At 32.7% G+C, this 19,057-nt stretch overlaps 2 long non-coding RNA genes across 2 annotated transcripts in view; one reads left to right on the forward strand and one right to left on the reverse strand.

Annotated features, from left to right (window-relative positions):
* Positions 1 to 2,308: 2,308 nt before the first annotated feature.
* LOC116657458 overlaps positions 2,309 to 19,057 on the reverse strand; it is an 84,387-nt gene continuing 67,638 nt past the window's right edge. Inside the window, exon 3 of the long non-coding RNA XR_004312546.1 lies at positions 2,309 to 4,465. This is a non-coding gene — a long non-coding RNA (uncharacterized LOC116657458). The remainder of the gene's footprint in view (positions 4,466 to 19,057) is intronic.
* Positions 5,598 to 19,057, forward strand: part of LOC116657456 — a 40,062-nt gene continuing 26,602 nt past the window's right edge. The window contains exon 1 of the long non-coding RNA XR_004312536.1: positions 5,598 to 5,624. This is a non-coding gene — a long non-coding RNA (uncharacterized LOC116657456). The remainder of the gene's footprint in view (positions 5,625 to 19,057) is intronic.

The following is a 19,057-nucleotide window of genomic DNA, read 5'->3' on the forward strand; positions in this document are numbered from 1 at the left end:
ACAGATAAATGGATAGATTATATATATATATATATAAAAGAGAGAGAGTGAGAGACAGAATGGAATATTTCTCAGTCATAAAAAAGAATGAAATAATGCCATTTGCAGCAACATGGATGGACCTAAAGATTATCGTATTAAATGAAGTAAGACAAAAAGAGAAAGACAAATACCATATGATATCACTTATATGTGGAATCTAAAATGTGGCACAAATGAACTTACTTACAAAACAGAAACAGATTCAGACATGGAAAACAAACTTATGGTTACCAAAGAGGGAAAGGCGTGGGGGAGGGATAAATTAGGAGTTTGAGATTAGCAGATACAAACTACTATATACAAAATAAACAAACAAAAAGTCCTACACATCATTATAAATCAGCTATACTTCAATAAAACATATTTTTGCTGTTGTTATTTCTGTTAATTCACAGTTAAAATGGATCTGGACAGATCAGCAATCCTGATTGATAATCACTGTAATTGTCTTCAATTTATTTGCCAACCACTATGGAACAATTTATAAACATATCATTATCTAATTGTATATGCTGATATTCAATAAGTTATATAGATGATCATGTTCAACAAGCAAAATGCCCAAATCAATGTTTTTCCTATAATAACATGCAACTTAGCAAGTTATTAAGGAACCTGTATTTAATCATGTCTGTCTTTCCACACTCACATACACAAAGCCATATTCAAATTCAGAATAGCAGAAAGTAAAATATGGAAGTGATTTTCAGTTTTTAAATTTATCTGTATATCCTAGAAATGCTACAACTAGATCCATAACATGTGTACACTTAATGCTTTGTTAACTTCTTTCTAACTGGCTTTGAAGGAGGAAAGAAACCTTCCAGTTTATAAAATTAAAAAATCTATAAACTATTAAATGTGTAAATATAACAGTAATGTAATATGGTTTTGTATTTCCTTGCAGTCTACATGGAGAAACCACTATTTAAAACCATGTAAGGGATAAAACTTCTTTCTGTTGCTATGTAATCCAAATATCATTCTTTTGTCCTGATATAAATCCACTTAACTATTTTTTCCAGTTCTAATTTTAAATTATAGAGAAATAGGCTGCTTGAAACATAGATTGCTATTACTGAAATATAGTTTACAGGAAATGGTGATTAGAAAAATTATACTAATACACTTAAGTTTTCTGGGAGTAAGGTACTATTTTTCCTATAATTGCTGACATACTGAAAATAGATTCACTAATTTTGCTTCTCTGGCTTCTAAACAAGTTTGAACAATGAGAAATCAGCCTGAAATTTTACTTTAATTTTTTTTATAATTTTGCTTTACTTAATAAAATATGGAAATGTTTCAGTAATCTAAATAACAGACTTTTGGTAACCACAACTCTGATAAAGCTACAAAACATAACTTTGTTTCAAAAGCCACTATACTATGACATGGATTCAGAGATCATTGACACATGGGGCTATTTCTCTTCTTTCCTGGCACATGGTGAGTTCTCTAACTCCTTGAAGTTAATCATTACCAATTGAGCCAATGAAATGTGAGAAGAGTCACTTTTAGATAAGTCTTTGAGAGGCAGAACATAATTAAATCATATACTTCCACCCCTGCCGTGGAGATGTGAGTACCTGAGTGAGCAGGAGCAGAGATGTGCTCCCCCCACCACCATAACTCACAATTAATATGTATCTCAGCAAGAAATAATGTTTTACTTTAATTCATTTATGTTTGTGGATGTTTGCCTCACCACAGCTGAGCTTAGCTCAATTTATACAGAGCCCCAAACATCTACCAGAACATCCATAAGGGTATTAAACTAGATTACAAAGCTGACGAACACAACTTTGCTGAAACTTCTTCTACTGGTGTCCTTGGTAGACATGTGAATTCATTGTGACACTCAATCTAAACCCATAGATGACAGAATCTACTCAAGTCAGCGTTCAAGGCTGCGGTCATAAATGCTGGCTTACAGGTGAAATTTAGTCTTGATTTGATATTTTTCTTTAAAGTCCAATTAATTAGATATTATAAAAAGTAAAATTTTGATTGTATTTGTTTTCAATTCTCAACACATTAAAAGATATAATGTATACATATATACATTTATATATAAATATAAATGTACACAAATGTATATAACATATACATTTATCAATAAATATAAAAATACAAATTTATATATATACACAAGTGTTTATTTCCTTGAACTCTCCTTTCAGAAGCACAGAAAAGATTCAGTCAAGGTATTATTCTCCTTTCTGTAGTCTAAACTTTGCTAAATTAACATGTTTTTATGGTGGTCTTTTGGGATGTACATGGTTAACAATATTATTGACAGTATTTTTTAAATGTATGGAACCACATTAAAATGTCTCCATATGATGTGTAAAATGTATGCTTTATTTTCATGAATTTAGAAATACTATAGGAATTTTGTAGAAAACTCCAATTGTTATTGTCCCAACAGAGCAAATTTTTTTACAAATTAAAATTAATAAAAATCTATCTAAGATTTGACAATGATTGTAAAAACATTATTAGCAATTTTGTTGAACTAAGACAAAAAACATTTCATAGAATAAATGTTTTTGTTAAAAATGTATCTTTAATACTCATTTAAACGTTACTGAAATATTAACAGAACCCCCTAGATCCATGCAATTATAACCATCTTCACTAATCTTTATTATTCTGTCCACTCTTAATCATATAAAATTATAAATTATACATATTTTTCAGTTTTGTTATTATGGAAGTTTACTGCATAAAGGATTGAACATACTTTATTTAGCAGTTTGGAACTTCCATCTGTACTCTTGCCCTTTTCCCCTCAAAAAAATATATATATTTGTTGTGGTCCTTTTAGTGAAAATGAGCCAATTTTCCGTAATCAGAAAATTTTTGCTTATCTGAAACATCATACACCCCAGTAATGGCAAATTACTGAAGTGCTTTTGAGTTCTTTCTGCATTGATGCTCCTTTTTTTTTTTTTTCCAGAGCTATCATCTATCTGAGTGAAGTATGGTACATTCGATAGAGTAATTATGAATAGTTTTTAGTCAGCTCTAGACATTAAAGCTTGAAGTAGAGAGGATCACACTGGTGCTGGGGCAGAAGTGTATGTGCATACAATCCACATGGGCAGAACAGTGACTGTGTCTAAAATGTTATTGTTTAACTTTTGAAAATGTATGTTTGTATATTTAACTTAACCATGTTGACATGGATTTTGAAACAAATAAGAATCTATGTCAATTATGTTTTACTTTCTACCTAAAATTAATAGGGGCTATCAGAAACTACTACTACACACTTACATTGAATAAGTACTCTTTGAGATTGAAGACATGCCTACTTTTATTCATCAAAATCTTCTCCAAGCCAGTATTTTTGCTTCCTTCTCATCTTTTTGTTGTTTATTTTTATATAAATGTACAATCAAACATAAGGGCTCAATGATAATTATTCTTAAACCAAAATCATTGGTTTTGATAGGTAGTCTACTAAAATCAGCAGGTTTCTATCAAATTACTTCATATAGTAAGTCAGTTCATTCAGCTACTTACAGGAACAGTTTGCTCATAATTAATCCTGGCAGGTGCACTAAGAAACCAAGTTGCTTAAAATCAGATAATCCATGAGAGGTATATTGATTTTTTCCCCAGTGTTGTAAAGACTATTGAAAATTTCTAAGCCCAGCATTTCACTGTCCACGTTTTTGGTGTAACACCTCTGATTATTCAACCGAGAACCTGCTTATGAAGTAGAACAGGAGTAGAACCATTTCACAAAAAAGGAGAAAGTATAAGTCTGTATTCCTGCATGACCTAATGCTGATACAACGCTTGGGAGAAAGCATGCTATAAATATTTATTTAAATTTATTATTTAGTAAATTGAAATTTAAATATTAATTACATAAATGAATATAACCCACTTTTACCTAATTGTTTTAATGATCTTTAATTTCAGTAAGAGTTAGTGAAGTTCCTAAACTGGTAAGATCTTATTCTGAAAGCAAAATACGCTACATTCCACCAGTGTGTAAGAATAAAAGCAATACTAAAAACCAGTTTTTCAGAAGTCCAACCATGCCCTGCTCTCCAGTTCCTGTCCCAAATCTAGATGAGACATATGGAATTTAGGGACAACTTAAAAAAAGAAATATGAATTAGTTATATATTGCTGGGTAACAAAACTTAGCAGCTTAAAACAACACTGATATTTGTGGGTCTGAAATTTGGCAGTAGCTTAGTTGGATGGTTCAGTCTCAGACTCTAACGAGGTTGTTGTCAAGATGTTGGCCTCCACTGCAGTCATCTGAAAGCTTATTTTAGGCTAAAAGTTTCGCTTCCAAGGGTTGTTGGCAGAAGTCTCCAGTTCCTTGCCACATGGATCTCTCCACAGGGATGCTTGAGTGTAGTTATGACATGACAGCTTGTTTCCACCAGAACAAAACCTCCAAGAGAAAGACATCATAGAATAAGTCACATTGCCTTTTGTATCCCATTCTCAGAAGCCACATTTGTGGTTCATTTCTGCTATGTTTTATTGATCATACAGACCAAACCTGATACAATGTGAGTGGAGACTACTACACAATGCATTGAATACCAGAAGTATTTTGTTATTACTGAGAGTTATCTTGGAAGTGGGCTAAAACAACATTCAGTATGTAATATCTCCTCCCATGGATTTTATAAATCTTATTCTAAGATCAAAATGAATAATTAGGACTCATTATTAGAATGAATACTTGGACCAAATTAGTTTATCACTTACAAAACTGTCTTCACTGATTAATCTATAATTGTGACCATCATTTATGTTTGGCTTTTGACTTTTATCTACATTTGCAAGAATTACTATAACTGTAAAGTTCATTGTCACATTTTTGAAGACATTATCCATTTTACAATTTTGCCTATGAAATATATTTCCAAGTCAGAAATGTACTGTGTAATTTTGCACTAAGAAGTTTTTTATTTCTCTGAGGACTTTCTGAAGAACACTAGGTAATTTTTCATGTTTATCTCATTTTTTCTCTTGCTGCCTAGAAGTTTAGAAACAAATGTGAACATCAGTTCCTTTGGTTAAGTTAACACACTCTTTGAATGCTTATTGTTTCTTTTTCTTTTTCTCTTTTTTTTAAATCTCAGATATTTGTTTTTATACTATTTGTTTTAATATGATTTTGAAATAGACTAAGCATATACCACATGCTCTGTATAGAATTAATTACAGATATATTTGTTGTAGAAAACTGAGAAAGAACAGAAAAGTAGAAAGTAGAAAGAAGAAAATAATACCACTCTTTGTTCTAACTAGAGTGAAAAACTATTACAATTGTATGGTGTAATCACTGCTTCTTTTATGATAATAATCATTTCATCGACTCATTTTTGTTGTTGTTGTTACTATTCACCTAAAATATCTTGTAAACACTCTGGTTTCAATTAGGAAAAGTAAAAAGCTTGGACCTCATCATCCTCATTCTTACGACAAGCTGGGCAAACTGAAAAACAACAACTTTTCTTGGACCCATTAGAGAAAAGAGGTTGCAGAGGAAGCTACCATCCTGAAATCTGGAGAGACAGATACCTCCAGGGAAACACAAGGTGTGAGTAATTGCTTATCTTGAGAGGGTAGCTAAAAGTCATTCATACAAGCCAGTAGAAACATTAAACTACAAATTTTGATTAGTTGCTGGAGGACAAGTATGAGCTAAGGTGAGAGTAAAACCCTCTGGGGGCTGTATTCACAGGGCAGGGGGCACAGTTCTGCGGATTTTCCCCTAGGAACTTCGCGAGGCTCGCACAGGGAAGACTGGGAAGAATGTGGAGAAAGCCTCCCGTGCCTCCCACCAAGAGCTCCGGCGAGAGAGAGGGATGCGTGTCACCCTGAAATCCACCAGACCAACCACTCTCTCCCTTACAGGCCAATCACTTAATCCCCGAAGTTTACACATCACCAGAGATCACCAGTGTCGTTCTATCTCAAATGTAGAAAAAGAACTCTGCTCTGCCGATTTTCAGCACTGTCTCATCTAGAGGGAAAAAGCCCTAATATGAAGAGAGGGCTTCAGGGACACAGACTGGAGAAACGGGAGCATACCCACTGCAGCCTGGGAATAAGTTAAGGCGTAGGGAGAAAAAGGCTGAACCTTGAAGGAGGGACAGAAAACTTGTGAAGGCCACTCTCCCAAGACTAAAGATTGAGTTATAACTCATGACTAGAGAACACCCCCCCTTCATATCTTACCACCATATTAATAAAGTCCAGTCACAATAACAGAGGATTACAGAGAAGAGCTTTTTAGAAACTTGGAAGAGCAGTACATAGAGAAGCCTCAAGGCCAAGAAGGGAAAGATAAGTAAGTTTGGGAGAGAAATTTTAAGCCATTCATCCACCTAACTACCACAGACATCAACTATGTCTCAGCCAGATAAGCATAATTCCTCACACTAAAGTTCTACTAGCCTCATAATCCACAATGCATCTAGTTTCTAATGAAAGAAATATCCAAGGCACGCTGAAAGGCAATTCAAAAAAAAAAAAAAAAAACCAAAGAGACAAAGAATTCACTGAACCAGACTCAGATATGACACACACACTGGAGTTACCAGAGTATAAAATCGTTTTATTAAAAGATGAAAAAATTGATGATACGTCTAACTATGTATCTATTTACCTGAGAAAAATATATCTATATCTTCACTTATTCCTGTATCTATGTTCAATATGTAAGTGGGCAAAAAAGTCACTCTAGATAAAGAGTAAAAGTGGCCTGTTGTATCCTGGTTTAGTTTATATTCCTTCCAATATATTTTTGAAGGAAACATGAAGAAACTACACACTTTCTGTGACTATAAAGCAAGCTCATATTAAGAAGATTGTTTGATATCTTTCAGAATTTTATCTTCAAAACAACAACTATTCTAGAGAGAATAGCTCATATTCTCAATGTAATATTTACATTGTATATAAATTATTTGGAGTTACAAAAGCATTGGTAATCATGTTTGTGTTAACTATAATATGAATATTCATGTTTTATAAAAAGAAAATAACATTTTTATAATATTAGTGTATATGCCTCTAAAATATATATATATAAAATGTATACATTTCTATGTATATACTTATCCTGTATATACCATAACTTTATACAAAACAGGCTGGGAGATATAGGAATAACCACTGTTTTACAGTTTAAAATTTCCTCTAGCAACCTTTCTAAGATATTTTTATTGAAGCATAATCAGTTTACAATGTTTTGTCAATTTCTGATGTACAGCACAATGCTTCAGTCATACATGAACATACATACATATATTCATTTTCATCTTCACCATAAGTTAGTACAAGATATCAAATATAGTTTTCTGTACTATAGAGCATGAACCTGTTGTTCATCTATTTTATATACAACTGTTAGTATCTGCAAATCTCAAACTCCCAATTTATCCCTTCCCACCCCTTCCCCCGCTTGTAACCATAGTTTGTTTTCTATGTCTGTGAGTTTGTTTCTGTTTTGTAAATAAGTTCATTAGACTTTTTTAAAAATTCCAGATATAAGTGATATCATATGTTATTTTTCTTTCTCTTTCTGGCTTACTTAACTTAGAAGATTAATCTTTGACAAAGGAAACAGGAACATACAATGGAGTAAAGACAGTCTCCTCTAGCAATCTTAATTGCCATGATCAATTGGAAGTTGAATCCATGTAAATAGCCTCCAGGATACGTAAGTCGCTTTCATGAGATCCCAGGGGAACCACTACTTATATACAATCAAATATGTTTTCTACAACAGTGGAAAAACACCTCGGCAATCAACCTAAAAATAAATATGATGAATTCTCAACATTGATTTAACTTTCCTCTTTGATATTATGGGGGCAATCATACTACCAAAGCTCATACATAGAGTTTTTTTATTCATTTATTTCATTAATTCATTATTCACATGTACAGTGTTCCTCAAGTTGAGCAGTGACAAGCAGTATCTTAGATGCTTTGGATACTTCAGTGAACAAGCTCCTGCCATCTTCAACACAGTATAAGTGTTCCATTGGGTATGTGTGATAATTTTCCAAGAGATACTCAGGCACACACAGCTTAAAGGCATTGATTTTGGGATATCCACTTTTGCCTCTTCTCTCATCTAAAACTAATTCTCCTGAGAAAACATCTGTGATTTTTGTCTTTTCCTATTTCTCCCCCACAAATTTCCATGTCCCACATCCTAAAAGGAAGATATATTTCTTACACATTCCTTAATATTAACAGAGTGCTTTGCCCAAGGGTATAAAACCCCCAGTATGCAAAAAAAAATAACAATTGAAATATTGGTATCAGTAGTTAGAAAGTGAATGACTTTAATGAATAAGTAACAAACCATTTTGTAAAGCAGCAAGTTTCCAACTCTTTGCTTTCAAGAAAATTGAAGGAGAACACCACATTTTCAGCTAATAAACCATTAAAAATAATTTTTAGTGATAGAACACTGTGTAATTTTTCACATATAATTCATACGGTGACCAAAATACGTAAGAAAATTCCTTCAAATTCCAACTACTTTTTTCATGTACATAAAACTTCTCAGGACTCAAATCTATACATTTAAAACAAAATATAGTAAAATAATTAACAGTGAAATCTTTACCATTCTAGTATGATATATGAACTAAGTGAAGTAAAAATCAATCCTTTAAAATACATTCCAAAGTAATAATTTCATTCATTATAATTGCTCTTTAAATTAACTATTAATTTAAATTAACTTTTATAACATAATAATTACTAAATTAATATATAGTAAATATGGTAGTAATATCAACTATATACTGATAATAGTTATAATATTAACTCTGTCTCAAATAGTAAATTTTAACATGGAGAGGACTATAATAGGAAAAGATGTATTGGAGAAAATGTGTAACACAGAAACATGTAATATATTACATTATGGTAAAATTCTTTGGGTGAAATAGTATGGAAAAATAGATCAAAGAGAATATAATCTCAAATTAAAACTAAATACATAAAATATATAAAAAGATGATACATATGATTTTCTTTAAAATGTCAATATTTAGAATAAGATGGAAATTACATCCTTTGACATTATTGAAAACATAATAAATATGTTAGATATCTATTTATAAATGTAAAGGAGGTATATACATTTATAAATTATTTTAGTGACAACATAATGAAATGTTTGAAAACCACTAAATTAAACAATTGCCTTTAAAGTGGTTACCTACAAAGGGAAATGAGATTTTTTGGGACAATACTGAGAACTGATGTGGTTGTAGATTGCCTAGCACAGTGTAAGTAAACAGTATATTTTCTCTCTTACCTATTCTTGATATTTAAATATAAATCATTAAAATTTGAGACATTTTAGATTTCTATAATAGAGAATAATTCTACAACAATGTGATTTATATCTATTAGGTAGTGCCTATATGATTCCATTGAATTAGATTGATATAGTTTTTAAAATTTTCTTTTCAACTGTTCTTTCAGTATTGAGAAGGAACTGTAATTAACAGAATTCAAAATTGATACTTTACATGGTGTGTTAGTAAGCATTCTCCAAACAGAACCAATTGGATGCATATATAGAAAGAAACAGATTTATTTTACACAATTGTTTCACGTGATTGTGAAGGCAAAATGAGTCCAAAATATGATGGAAGGCAGTGTGTTTAACAGGCTGAAGACAGGCAGTCTGCTGGTGAACCAGGAGGAGTTGATGTTGCAAATGAAGTTCAAAGGGAGTTTGCTGGCAGAATTCTCTCTAGCTCAGAAGGAAATTAGCCTTTTCTTATGTTGTCTTTCAACTGATTGGATGAGATCCATTCACATTATAGAAGGTAATATGCTTTACTCAAAATCCACTGATTTAAATGTAAACATTATTCAAAAACACCCTAACAGAAGCATTCAGAGTAATAGTTGACCATATATTTGAGTGCCCTGGCCCAGGCACATTCACCATAAAATTAATCATCAACCATGGCTGTATTAGATTATTCTCAGAACAATTACCTAAGGTAGATGTAATAATATTCATTGTACACATAAGGAAACTAAGCTATAAAACCTGAGAGACTTTCCCAATGTCAAATAAGACCCAAATGTCTTTGAATGTAAAGACTTTCTCTCCACAGTGGGAGAAAAATTTGAGATTAAAATAAATCATATTCAATAATGAACATGAACAACTGAACTGTTTGTGGATTAAAAAGTGTAAAATTCAAAGAAAAAAGAACTGATTATGTAAAGAAATCCATTTTAATTTGTTGCTTGTTTATTACTTTATATTTTATGCTAAGAGAGAATTGTGTAGACAGTTTATTCCTTCCCATGTTTGATATGCTTACATGACATCTCCAGCAAATAACTAAAATCTTAGGGATCATATGGCTTTGGTGAATGAATGCCAGGACAGATCATTCCATCCCTATACATTTCCCTCTGTCACAAAATGGCTCTTTTTAATAAGCCAAAACTTTTGTTTTCTAGTCTTAGTTCTTTTCATGATGATATAAACAGTTGAGTATTCCTTTTACCTAAAAATTAGATGGTTAATGCGTACACCTTGACTATTTTCTTTTCTAGGTTAGAAAGCCTGACTTTTTTAAAACACCTTTATTATGGTATGGTTCCTGTACAGTAAGCTACACATATTTCAGATGAACAATTTGATGAATTTTGATGGATGTATACACCCATGAAACCGCCACCACCACACTCAAGACAGTGAACATTTCCATCACTCCCCAAGAGGTGCAAATTTCGTACTGCTGACTTATCCCTTCTCACCCCCATTACCTGCTGGTAACCGTAAGTTTGTTCTCTAGTTTTGTGAGTCTTTCTGTTTTGTAGATAAATTCATCCATGTCCTTTTTTTCAGACAGCGTGACTTTTGACAACTGTTTCAATGATATGGTTGGAAGGCCACTTATCCTTATTCCTGCTTCACCACTCCACTCACAAAGTGTCCTAATTTCAAGTGGTTTGGTTACAGCTGACACAAATTCTGCTGCAAAATTTACTGTCAGCAATTCTACATGTTAGAATTCTATATGATTACATATATTAGTCTGCTTGCTTGTGCTGCTATAACAAAATACCACAGACTGAGTGGCTTAAATAACGAACATTTATTTCCCGCAGTTCTGAAAGCCAGGAAGTCCCTGTTCAGATGCCAGCCAGTTCTGTTGCTGCTGAGGGCCTTCTTCCTGGCTTGCAGACTGCCACCTTCTGGCTATGTCCTCACAAGGAGAAGAAAGAGTGATCTCTCTTTTTCTTACTCTTCTTATAAAGTCACTAATAGAATCATGAAGCCATACCCTCATGACCTTATCTAACCCTAATTACCTCCCAGTGGCCCTCATCGCCAAATACCACCACATTGGAGGTTAGGGCTTTAATATATGAATTTTGAGGGGATGCAGTTTAGTCCATAACAACCTGTAAATTTATAGTGTCTGAATACTAAACAAAAAGTAAATAGCAAAGTCAAAAAAAAAGTATGTTCTTCTAGATTATTATAAACTTTGGATAAGCCTGTTAAAGACTTTGAAAAACATACATATTATCCAATTGTGATTGCCCCAGTGTAGCTTTATCTATCCAGCTCAGATAGAAGACATTGGTTAAATATGGCTTTCTTTAATATAATCCAAACATTGTCCTATGTGTATGCAAAAGAGAAAATAAATGTCTTATTCCAAGATAAAAATGATTAATAAACTACATACTGAGAATATGGTTTTCTAGAAGCTTATGGCTAAAATTTTGGAGATTTTTTTTTGAAATAGCAATGCAGACTGTATGGATGCCATCCATCATCATCATCATCATCATCATTATTATTATTATTATTATTATTATTATCTTTATCATTATTGTTATCATGGTTATATTTCTTTTTATAGTCATTTAACAAAAAAAATAAGTTCAATAAATATTGATGAATTCAGAAGATAACTAGAAATCAAGTAGTTTATATAAAAAGAAAATACAAGTTTAAATATTCTAACTAAACCAGTAAAGGTTTATGTTTGCAGTTTTAGGAATATAAAATTTTTTCCATGTAATGTCTTATTTTAACACTCAAAACTACTCCAGAACTTTGGCAAGAGGACGATAGTGTGCTTTTTTGAGAAATAAATTAGTTGAGATTTACCCAAAGTGTCATAAGATTTTTCAATTCCAGTTCTCAGAATTTCCATTTTAATAGGTGTTATGAAAAAGTTCTTTCTTATATTGGAAATAAATAACAGATGACTATCTTAAGATTCTTGAACTTTGATAGCTTAGGAAAATGAATGTTTTATTCAACTTTCTTGCCTATTTGAGGTCCGAGGGTCAAATTGCTACAAAAAAAAAAAAAAAAAAAAAGAGACCCATCTAGCTGATAGCTAGTTTATACTCTCAATAAAGCAAATGAGCAAACTGGAGTGAAATGTTGCCTAGAATTCTTCAGAAAATATCCAAAATTCCTATAAAAATAGAGGGCTATTGCAACTATTGCAACAGCTATGGATTATGAAATTTAAGTTTTGAAACTATCCTAAAGATTAAGTGCCTACATGGCCTTTACTTAAATGAAACTGTATAAAATTCTTATAATAGTATTGTACTGCCATTGACATAGATATATGTACTTCAATCAAACGCAAGTAAATAGTACTATTAAGTATAATTATCCTTAGTATCTTGTTGTAAGACATATAATGGAAAACGCTCATATTACAACATGTACTTATTGAATTAGTAAACTGCTTTTTATCCTGGGAGTGTGACTTGGATACCTTCTTGATGCTAGTGACATTTGTTCTTTTGTCCAATATTGAGAACATGTTATAAAAAAATCTCAAAACTTTTTATATACACAAAACTCCAAGAATATTTTTTTCTGTTTTAGTTAGCTTTTGTGTGGCTGTTTTTTGGTTTTTTGGTTTTTTTACAGGAAACTTAATTATACATGAAAAAAATAATAACTACAAATATCAATAAATAAACTCTAGCCCACCAGCTCAGAGCAAAATCAAATTTAAAATATATTACTGTACAGTTCTACCTTAAGCCAGGGATTTAAAAGAGTTAAAATATGTATAGCCCCTCAATCAAAATATTTAATTTACCAAAGCAGGATGTACAGGTTAGGGGTAAAGAAAGTGACATTTATTTTTGTGAAATTTCTCATTCAAACATATTACAATTAGTACTACTTGAGTTGTCTATTGCATTGGTTATTTTTCAGATGAAGTTTTAATTTCTCTTAAAAAATTAAGACTCTGGACCTTTAAGGAATAATATTTTTAAAACTAAGTATCGTTTTCAAGCACCTGCACTGAATGTTCTCTGAATTAATTCCACAAGCCAGCCACAATCATACCCTCTCTATTAGTATCATGTATTATACTGTGTATGGCTCCTATTCTTAGGGCAATTTAGAGTTGTTATGTCCTGAATGAGTCACAGATGCTCTCTTGGTTTGAATTTAACAAAGTGTGGTTCTCTATTTCATTTCAAAAGATTTAAAATTTTTTTTCTATTTTAATAAAAGGTCACAGCATCTTATAACTTAGAGAAATAAGATGATATTGAAAGTGAAGTGAAGGGCAAAATGACATAAACTAGGGATAAAAAATCAAGCCACAGATGATATTCCAGTTCTCCAGAAAATTCCATCTAAGACAGTGATAATCAAACATACCTATCCTAATTACAAGTGTGCAGAGTTATATCACCAATAATTTGAAATACTCTAGTACAATAGGTGAGGATGGAATACCTCATCACAAAAGGAGATAACGAGGCCAGATTAAAAATGCCAGCATATCTTTGAATGTCATAAAATATAAGTACATTTCAATATGTTCTCTAGAAATAATGACTCATTGGTGTGCATGACTATATTTTCTTTTCTAAAATAATGATATTCTAGTTTCATTAAAATTCACATTTAGGGGAGGTTATAGCTCAGTGGTAGAGTGCATGCCTAGCATGCATGAGGTCCTGGGTTCAGTCATCAGTACCTCCATTAAAAATAAATAAATAAACCTAATTACTTGCCCCCCCCAAATACAAACAAGCAAAAACAAAATTAAATGAAAAACATCTTCATTTAATATAGTAAAACCTAGCTGAGTATGCCACACCCACATTTAATAACTTACTGTATATCATTTGATTGGGTTTATATTAAATAAAGTAAGGATGTCGAACTGTGGTTATTGCAATGATGAAGAACAAAACTTTGTTCACTGAAGTAACACAGAGAACACAAGGATTTGTAAGTGCTCAGAAGCAATCTGGTGGAGAAAACAGTGAGTTTTCAAGTAAGATCAGAATAAGTAAGGACTTGATTTCTACCTGTTACTATGATTGAAAATTTATTCAACTCTCTCGGCATCACTTTCCTCATCTCTTTATTTATTCCTTCATCCAATGTTTATCATCAATCGTCTATGTATCAGAAAATGTGCAGTTTCTTGTCTTTAAGAAGCCTGGTAAGGGAGATTGATATGAAAGCAAAATTAAAATAATATAAATGCCACTGTAGAGTTATTTACATACTCCTACCTTTATTCATTCATCCAAAACATATTTATTGAGCACCTATTCTGTGGTACAGACATTTCTTTGTGCTGGAGATACAATGATAAAAGAAAATAAATCTGTACTTACGTAGTTTTTGGCTTAGTGAAGGATACAGATAATAAACAAATATGTTAGAAAGAAAGAAGTTAAGCAGCTTATAACCCCTCAATCCAATATTAAACTTCCTAGAGCAAGATTTAAAGGGTAGTTATTAAAAGAGAGGGTATTTTTGTGAAAAAAATATTGTATGTTACAGAATTGTATGTATATATGAATAAAATAAATACATATAATTTATAATTAGATAGTTAATATAAATATATATTTGACAGTTATATATAAATATATATATATGGAGAACAATAAAACAGAAAAAAAGCAGAAAAAAGAGGAAATGCAGTATTAGGAAAGGCCATTACAGTAAGGCAGCATTGAGCAACCAAGCAGAAATAAACAAGGGAGGAAGTCACGTTAAATCTAGGGAAAATCATATGGCATTTAGAATTGCCTATGCAAAGATCTTGAGGCAGGAGTATATCCGAGGGTACCAGAAACAACAGAGGCTAGTATGGCTACAGCAGAGTGAGAAAGAGGGGAGTGAAAGGAGATAATTATCTTATAGAGTGCAACCTGATGGCCCAACTCTTTACCTCTTCTTTTCTGGTCATACAGTGTAGTTTCCCTGCCTCCTTTGTAGAAGTCACCTTGTAACTGAGTTTGAACCAATAGAATGTGAGTGAAAGTTATACGTATAGACCCAATGTAGCCCCAAAATACTCCCACTCAGTAGCACCCACACATTCCTTCAGGCCTGATACAGAGGAACTTACAAACTAAGGAGAAACATGCTTGAAAATGCCAGATCACAAGCTGACAGGAGCTAGGTCATGAATCACTGCTCAAAAGAGAAATTCTCATTCATCAGTTATCCATTTTCAAATTTGAATGAGTAAGAAGTAAATTACATTGTGTTAATTCACTGAAATTTGAGATTTCTCTGCTAGAACCACTATTGCTGTCATAGCTAATAAAGAAGAGACCACTGATTAACAGGCAGTCAGATTGTGTAGGAAATTCAGGCCACAGTAAAGATCGAGCTTTTTAATCTGCATAAGAAGGGAGATCAACAGAGTTTTTGATGTAATCTGTCTTATGTTTTAATGAGATCTCCTAGTTTTTATCTATTAACTATTGTTTCACAGTTTGGGTGAGTCCTACCCTTACCAAAATTTAAATCCTAACTTCCCAACCCTTGTTCAGGTTCCCCTCAGCCCCTTTATCCTGCTTTAAAATTCTTCTTTTTCCACAGTACCTTGTCAGATTCCAACATATACTTTTGATCCATATTTGTACTATTTGTCTCTCCTGATCAGAGTGTCAGCTCCACAAAAGTAAGGATCTTTGTCTATTTTCTTCACTGATATATATCTCAATCACTTAAGTCAGTTCATTATATGTAGAATGTACTCAGTGACATTGGAGGAAAATTGGTTAAATGTAAGTTATTAAAAATACACAACTTTACTGAAATAAGATATTTATTTATCAAACCAAACCGGAACCAAAGCAAATGCAAAAAACATGCTGCCTTAAGTAAGTGCTCTAATTCCATACCTTATGCAAATATATTAAAACCTTGATTAAAGTGGTAAGACAAATTGTCCTATGAAATTGCCTCCTGTCTTCGCCTGAATTACAGTTGGCTGCCTTTCTTCTGCAACATAATTTTCTGTTGGATTCTTCCTATCATTAGGTAAAATGGTCTAGAGTTTTCTATCTTAAAAACTACCTCACTTTTCCTCATAGCCCTTCCAGATACAGGTCCTCCAGCAGTAAGACTTTACCAAAAAGCTGTCTCCAGTTCCTGCCAGTCCACCTAAAAACTTTCCAATGTCCTCTCCGAATTAGAATAAAGCTCAAGTTACTTACATGAATTATGTGGACCTGGTAGTCCCTATGGCTTGTCCAAACTCATCTCAAAGACTCCACATTCTTGACTCTTTGTACAGCAGCACTAATCTTCTTTCTGGTCCTCGAGAAGGCTGGCAGTGTGTCTGCTTTAAGGACCATTTGATTTGCTTTTCCCTTTTTCTGGAGTGCTCAGCCCTCAGACAATAACAGAATATAATTCAGGTCTCCTCTCAAATACCACTCTCCCCTGAGTCCTGCAATACTTAACCGATCTTCAGTAGCGTTCCCCCACCACAGTCACTCTCATCACCTATTTTACTTTCCTCTTATCACTATCTGCAGTTGACTTGCCTTTTTAATAGTTTTACCACTTTGGAATACAAACACAATAAGAGCAGGGACAGTTTTTGTTTTATTTATTGCTGCATCTGGCATACATAGTATTGGACAATAACATTTGCTCTGATAAGAAATGATACATAATTACAAATATTCTTCTTTGCAATTTTCAAAATTTTAGAATTGTATAATAAGTCCTGTTTGTTATTTTGAATTGCACTAAAATTAGAGAAATGAGAAAAAATTTCTGTTTTTTCTATGTTTGATAAGCATTAGATTAAAAATATATTCATAAACATTTACACATTTGGAAGCTCAAAAAAGAATTTGGTTTTTTATCAGTAAGTGGTGATTTGTCAGATTTCTACTTTTTGAGATCAAAGTTACAGCAACGGCTATTTACAGTCTCTTGAGAGATCGCCCATCACAGATATGCACACAAGCTCTGTTGTAGGCATACTCCAAGATGGTCCATAATAATCCCTGTCTCTTGGCATTCAAGCCTTGAGAATGGGATAGACCTACTGACTGGCTTTGTTGAATAGAGTGCATGCAGCAAAGATAATGGGTCATTACTTTCACAATTACATTACTTAAGTATTGTGGCTTCTGTAATGTTAGCAGACCCTATTTTTCCCATGGATGACATGCTTTAAAAAGGCAAGCGGCCATGTTGCAGAGCCGTCCATGCCGAGGGACTGAGGTAGACCTCTGGCCAAAAACCAGTGAGGAGCTAAATCCTCCTACATAAGCTCTAAAGCAAACTCTCTTCCAGTTGAGTTTTGAGATGACTTCAGCCCACACCACACCTATGGCAGCCTGTGAGACACCCTGAGGTGGAAGACCCCAGTGAGCTGTGCTGAGTGCCTGACCCACAAAAACTGTGACACCATGAATACTTCTTATTTTGAGGTGCTAAGGTATGGGATAATTTATTACACAACAACTGATAATTGAAACAGGCTCCTTCACATTCAGAGTCCATTTTGAAATATTCTTAGAGCTTTCACTTTTGTTTTTTGGCCCTCACTCTGCATGAGTAATTAAAATGCTTTCCTCAAAATGTTTTTGTTTGTTTATTTTAAATTTAAATCCATGTTTCCTTCCATTTACACCTGGTGAAATCATAGTCACTCTATACTTAATAACACAATTATCTGATCAATCTTCAAGTTACTACTGTGAGAAGTGAGTATTATTGACCATCAAACCCTATTTGTGTATCTGTTGCTTAAGTTTTTGAAATTATAGAAACAGACGCTCGTACATCAGGTTGGAGAGCGGAGAGGAATGGCACACATTTCAGTGGCACATGGATTGAGGAGAAAGCAGAGCCCGGCATACATAAATGGGAACTTAAGAGTTGGAAGAGGTTGTCAAAAACAGTTTTCCCTAATCACTTATTTTATTATGTTTCTGTCAGACCACGCACACAGACATTTTTGAAATTGGATGCTGCAATTTGAAATGATCACATCTAGTTGCAAAGAGTTAGTGTAGTGGAATGTAGATGAAAATCAATATAGAGCCTTCAATTCCCAACACCCAGTTACTCTGGGAAAATGTCAGGTTTATTCTTTATTAGAACTCAAGCAGCTGAAGTTCATGATGTCGTCTGAAAAGTTCCTGGCACACAATAGGCATTCAAAAATTGTTGGTGCTGGAATTTGCAAGAAGTGTTGTTGTACTTCTGCTTGAGTTATACACTATGTGATATTGCTACTGTTTTCTTAATTCAATGAAATTTATGTTAAAGCATGTATCAATTTGTTTGATGTCTATCTTTTTTAATAGAGACATAATGACAAGGAACATCTGCTTCTTTAATACCATATATCTGTTTTTTTTTTTTTTAAAGGCAGTTAGGAGCTACTGTATAACACAGGAAACTGTACTCAATATCTTATAATTATCTATAACAGAAAAGAATCTGAAAAAGAATATATATGTAAAAATAAACAAATAAAAGAACATGTTTGTTGGGGATAAAAAGCAAGCCAATTCGTATACAATGTATTCAATACATATTTTTAATTAAAGAAGATAAAAAAGTTACATTCACATTTTTAACATGTATTCTATCATATTAGTTTTTAAATAATTTGAAAATAGGTCAATTTCTCTTAATCTCTTACTTGTGTTCAATATCCTTTCCATTCAATACCCAATC

This window comes from Camelus ferus, chromosome 2, assembly GCF_009834535.1.
Source record: "Camelus ferus isolate YT-003-E chromosome 2, BCGSAC_Cfer_1.0, whole genome shotgun sequence".
NCBI lineage: Eukaryota > Metazoa > Chordata > Mammalia > Artiodactyla > Camelidae > Camelus > Camelus ferus.